The 6560-nt window shown below is 39.5% G+C and overlaps 1 non-coding gene across 1 annotated transcript; it reads left to right on the top strand.

Annotated features, from left to right (window-relative positions):
• The first annotated feature begins 2873 nt into the window (after positions 1-2873).
• Positions 2874-2980, top strand: LOC138874236 (small nucleolar RNA R71). The gene has a single exon (XR_011401280.1). It is a non-coding gene; the product is annotated as a small nucleolar RNA R71 (small nucleolar RNA).
• The last annotated feature ends 3580 nt before the right edge of the window (positions 2981-6560 follow it).

The raw sequence follows: 6560 nt of genomic DNA, 5'->3' as shown, positions 1-6560 counted from the left end.
ACGAACAATCGGGAAACGACTTGTAATGTGGATGCCAAGGAAAATGTCTATAGGCTCAAAGGGACTAGCAACAGAAAATTTTATTTGTAAGTGACAAACACATCTATGATCAAGCAAGAAACGCCTTACGTCATCTCCTAGACTAGTACAACTTAATGATTTCACTTTTATTAACACACGGGACAAGTTCTATACTACACTGGATAGCACAGAATAACACAAATCCTTACACACGCATTGCACATGACTCAATCAAGATGGTTCTATTCAACTTTCAAGTCAAACAAGCACATATTGTTGAGAAATTTTAAGCATTAATGCACTTGGTGACATACAGGCCAAACAACTGAAAAAAGGCATTAGGGAGTTACCTATTTATTTTACTTAAGCATCACAATTCAAATCAAATACAATAGGAAGATAAAGCCCATGCCATAGCCTAATGTACCAGCACCAACATGTCAATAGGTAACTAGAGCTACTCAGATTTCTTCATATCCTACTCCTAAAAAGAAAATAATACCCAATTCAGGCTACACCCTTGGAAAAGAACCGACGCCTAAAGAAAAACCAAGAGATACTACCTAATTATCCCAAAAAAAACAAAATAAAATCTTTTTGGTGTTCTTAATCGGACCTTAATCCCTAAAGAAAGTTGTCCAAGAGATCCATCATCGGGAAAAGTCCGAGTTTTTCTGATTTTTTTTCCTAATTTTACTCTATTTTCATTTTTTAAAGCTAGACTACTTCTAACTAACTAGACTATGTCTACTATGAGTTCTAAAATAAAAAATATTAAATAAAATAGTTTTATACAATTACACTTCAGAAAGTGGTTCCCCCACCCCACACTTATGTTATGCATAGTCCCTGATGCATGGATCACAGAGAAATATATTAAAACGTGGATGAGAAATACTCCCTGAGACCCTCTAGGGCCTAGCTAGCAACATAATCCTCAATATTCAGGTTCGAGACGACCCCACACTAGAGCTCAAACATGCTCCTTAGCTTCAACTTCGGGTACTCAGACTTCCCCTAATCTGCAAATAAAAACAAACAAGATGTAACACAAAAAAAATTAAAATTAAAAACAAATAAATTAGATGTTGGGTTACCTCCCAATAAGTGCTTTATTTATAGTCTTGGCACGACTCTCCTACTCTGCTCAGGCTGGGCGCTTTCGCTTCCTCCTCTTTCCATGGAGTTTCACCTTTTGCGTGCTCTAGGAGGATCTCCTCTTTCCTCTCTAACCCTTTTCTCTTTTACCTTTACACATTCAACTCGCAACACCAGTTCTTCTAACTCGATTTTCTTTTTCATGCCAGTAGGCTCCACTCCACCATAGAGATCATGTACAAATCCTCATAATGCTTAGGAAGATTAAGCGCCTTGTACACATTAAATATGATTTCTTCATCATGCACTCTCATTTTTAGTTTACCCTCCCTCACATCAATAAATGCCCCTCCAGTAGCCATGAATGGTCACCCAAAAACAATTGGAACCTCCTTATCAGCCATGTAGTCAAGAATAATGAAATATGTGGGAAAGATGAACTTCCCTAGTCGTACCAGCACATCTTCAATAATTCATTCAAGCACTGCTAATGACCGATCTATTAGCTGTAGAGTTATAGTAGTAGGCCTAGGTGTTCCCAATTCAAACTGCTTGAATACTGATAGTGGCATCAAATAAATTCTCGCTCCCAGATCACACAAGGCTCTACCAACCTTATATTTTCCAATCACCAAGGGAATTGTAAAACAACCTAGATCTTTCAACTTAAGCGGGATATTACTTTGTACTCTAGCACTGCACTCCTTAGTAAGTGCAACCGTTTCAAACTCTGTCAACCTTCTTTTGTTGGCCACAATATCTCTCAAGTATTTGGCATATCTAGGAACTTCTTGCAGCACCTCTATCAAAGGTAAATTCATCCGCACCTGGCTCAAGATATATAAGAACGTTTTATACTTGGACTCATCTTTCGACTTTTGCAACCATTGAAGAAAAGGCAGTGGTGGCCTTACCTTTATTCCCTGCCTATGTTTATTATCTTTCTTTTCAACTTCTACCTTTGGTTGAGGTACCAATCTTTCAAAAACTTCTTTAGACGCATACTTTTTAGGTGGCACCTCCTCCAATGCTTTCTCACTTCTTAGATTAATTGCTTGAACTTGTTCAATTGGATTCTTATGAGTATCACTTGGGAGTGCCCCATTAGGTCTAACATTCTAAGTGGAGGAGACTTACCCAACTTGCCTTTCCAAATTTTTGAATTCTGTCTGAAGTTGCTGATTATCAAGACAGAGTTGTTGATTATCAAGCAAGAGATTCTTTAACAACTCATTCGTAGTATCCTCTGCATGTTGTGGTGGAGTCTATTATACATTGAAATTCCCTTTAGGTCTTTTACTATTATGATTACCACCCCAAGAGAAATTGGGATGATTTCTCTAGTTTGAATTGTAAGTGTTCCCATACTGAGTATTCTCGTTCATCGGACCCCTATTGTGCTGCCAACATAATAAATGGATTCAGGATTCAATGGACAATGGTTACTCGTGTGGTTTTCTCAGCATATCTCACAACATGTAGACATTTGTTGCACATGTTGCACTTGTTGCATCGTCATCTTATTTACTTGATTGTCTAACATTGCTATATCTGGTCATAGTTGAGAAACCATCAATCTCAATAACACCTACTGCCTTCTGTTTAAGTGCTCTCTATGGTTCCTCGTCTTCAGCGGGATTTGGATTTCAGTGTACAGCCTAGCCATGCAATTATCTCCACATCTCGAATCAAGATTCATCTTGGATGCTTCGTCTAACCCATCAACAAAAGTATGACCCAGGACTTCATCAGTCTAACAGTGATGTGGGCAATCTCTGGGTAGCTTTTTACATCTCTCGCAGGCTTGACGTAGAGTCTCGCCATCTTTTTGTTGAAACCCTATAATTTGGCTTCTCGGTGACTTTGTTTTATTTGTGGGAAATATTTGATAAGGAATTTTCGTGCTAAATCATCCCATGTTTGGATTGAGTTTGCCAACTCTTTGTTTAGTATTCCTTTGCTTCCCCCAACACAGAAAAAGGAAACAATGTCAGTCTGATATAGTCCTTGGGGACGTTCGGATAGTTGTATGTATCCGCAATCTCCAAAACATTCTGTATGTGTCTTTGCGGATCATCACTCAGTAAACCCACAAATTGCCCTGTGTATTGGATCAGTTGCACCATGTATTGTTTCAGCTTAAAGTGCCAAGTTATGTCAGACTTCACGATAGATTGAGTCATGTTCACGAGACTAGGCCTTGCGGCCTCAATCACCAGTCTCTCATCATTCTTTGTTGTTTCGGTTGGTTGTGGTTGGACTACAATGCCCAACTCTACAATTCTAGCTCTTGCTTCCGCCTCCCTCCTTCAGAGGAGAAGTCTTTCAAGTTCAGGTCAAAAGGGGAAGATCGTTCAAACTGTTACGTCTTCTTAGCATTCAATATGAATACCTGTAGAGTAAGAAATGGCAAAACAAATTAAATCTCGAACAAAAACAAATAAAAGCTTATTTCAGACAAGTAGCTAATTTCTAAATCCCCAGCAACAACGCCAAAAACTTGTTAGGTGCAAAAACACACGCAAGTATACGGTGTCGACAAGTAATAAAGTGATAAAAAAGTGTCGTTCCAACGAGGATTTATGATCAACTATTGTCCAATCTAAGTTATTTATAACTTTAATCCTCAAGTGAGTGTGAAGAAGATGATTGTGATTTTTATAACTAAATTACTACGAAATAATAAGCAATCAAGAAAATAAGATCGCAAGTAGAGCAAACAAACACTTAGAAAGAATTCAATGAGATGGGGATATTCCAGGGTTATGGGATTAACGTCTCTCCTATTGCATTTTTCGGGTTGATATAATCACTTGACTTATCTAATCTATTGATTATCAGAGTTTATTATGCTTGCAAAGTTCTTTCAATGCCCCGCTCGCATATTCAAGCCAGCCTAAGACTGTATGTCTATAGAATCAAACTTGACAATAACGCATGTATATTTCCTGCAAAAATAACTAAGTCAACTAGAATATGTCTATCCTAATCGCAAATCTATTCTCCAATGCCCAGATTCAAGAACTTACTCTATTCAATCCTATATGCAATCTATAGTTCCCACTTTCTAGTTCAACTATAAATTCGTAGATAGGACTCTATTGTTAGTTACACAATAGAATAATTAAGTGCAAGATTGAATAAACAAATTAATATGATAAACTCAAGCAACACAATCAATCGTCAAATTACAGTAGTCAATAACGACCCATAACCCCAAAATAGTGAGGTTCTTAGCCACTCATGTTCATCACAATAATCAAAATATCGTTTTTAAACAAAAAAGCTATGCATACTAGATGAGGATGGAAGAATCCGTGAATTTTGTGCTCCCGAGTGTTCCGTACTTGTGTTTTCCTATCAAAGTGGCGTCTCCGCCTCCAAAATATGTTTAGACTTGCTTTTATACGAGTTGGAGGCGTCTTGGGTCAAAATAACCATGTCCCAAGTGAAATAGGACAAGTTCTCGTCACCCTGCGCCCAGGGTAGTGTGAGGCGCTAGCCCTAGCGCTAGGCATTTTGGCACATCTGGAAACTAGGCCATGGGTAGCTCCTTACGCAAGAGTGGGCGCTATACTGTCCAAATTTTTCTCTTTGTTCCCTTTTTGCTTCAAATTGTTCACCTTCGTCCCACATTACCTCCAAATGACTCCTACACATAAAAATACCATGAATTAGCATAAATTATTATATTACATATCCGAAATTACGAAACATGATTAAAATGCGAGGCTATATACATACTTTAAGCCGAATATTACCGACCAGCCGCTTCTGCGGCCCTTTTCCCACTTCTGCGGGTTCGTTTCTGTCGTCCAAGTCCCACACCTACGGGAGCGCAGCTGCAAATATACTCTACTTTTGCGACCTCAGCTTCCTCTGACCAAATTTTGCATATGTGGTGCACCTACAGGCTCACAGCTACGGAAACAACCTCGCACCTGTGACCACTGCCTAGCCTAGACAAATCCCACACTTGCGCCTTCCTGGCCGCTTCTGCGACTCCGCACCTGCGGCCAATTCCTCGCAGGTGCGGTTGCACCAGAACTGAAGCATAACAGAAATTCCTTAAGTCCAAAGTTCAATTTGATTTCAATTTGAATCACAACCAGGGCCCCCAGAACCCCATCCAAACATACTAACACATCCTAAAACATAATACGAGCTTAGTCGAGACCTCAAATCACGCACCCCAATTCAAGCCTATTGAAACTAATGGATTTCCAACTTTTAAACTCGATGTCGAAACCTATCAACCCCACTCCGATTGACCTCAAATTTGCACACAAGTCATAAATGGCACAACAGACCTACTCCAACTTCCGAAACCAAAATTCGGGCCCGGTATCAACAAAGTCAACTCTTTGTCATACTTCTCAATCTTCCAAACCTTCAACTTTCCAACTTTCACCAATTCAAGATAAAAGGACCTACAGACCTAAAAATCGATATCCGGACACACTCCTAAGTTCAAAATGACCATACGAAGCAATCAGAACCATCAAACTCCATTCTGGAATCATTTACACATAAGTCAACATCTGGTCAACTCTTTCAATTGAAGCTTCCAACCTTAGGACTAAGTGTCCTCATTCATTTCAAAACATCCCCGAAACAAAATCAATTGCCCCGAAAAGTCACATAAGCAAAATGAACATAGAATAAGCAATAAATAGGGGAACGAGACTACAATACTCAAAATGACCGGTCGAGTCATTACATTCTTCCCCTCTTAAACAAATGTGCATCCTCGAACAGGTCTAGAATCATACTCAGAGTCTCAAATAGGCGTAGATATCTACTCTGCATCTCTTGCTCAGTCTCGTAAATAGCCTCCTCGACTGGTTGGCCCCTCAATCGAACTTTCACTGAAGTTATATTCTTTGATCTCAACTTTTGAACCTGTACATCCAAAATGGCCACCGGCTCCACATCATAAGTTAAAACCCCATCTAACTAAACCGTGCTGATATCGAAAACATGAGACAGATCACCATAATACTTTTAGAGCATGAAAATATAAAACACTTGGTGAACGGCCGATAGACTAGGTGGCAATACAAGCTTGAAGGCCACCTCTCCAATCCTCTCAAGCACCTCAAAACGGCCAATATATCGGGGGCTCAACTTACCCTTCTTTCCGAACCTCATAACATCCTTCATGGGTGAAACTCTAAGCAATACCTTCTCTCCCACCATATAGGAAACATTACAAATTTTCCGATCAGCGTAACTCTTCTGTCTAGACTATGCTGTGCGAAGCCAATCATGAATCAACTTGACTTTCTCTAAGGCATCCTGAACCAAATTAATACCCAACAACCTTGCCTCTCCCAACTCATACCACCCAATAGGAGAACGACACTACCTCCCATATAAGGCCTCATAAGGGGCCATATGAATACTCGATTAGTAGTTGTTGTTGCAGGCAAACTTTGCAA

Source organism: Nicotiana sylvestris, chromosome 7 (genome assembly GCF_000393655.2).
Source record: "Nicotiana sylvestris chromosome 7, ASM39365v2, whole genome shotgun sequence".
NCBI classification, from domain to species: Eukaryota; Viridiplantae; Streptophyta; class Magnoliopsida; order Solanales; family Solanaceae; genus Nicotiana; species Nicotiana sylvestris.
Note: the sequence above shows the minus strand (reverse complement) of the source record. Positions and strands in the feature narration are given on the sequence as shown.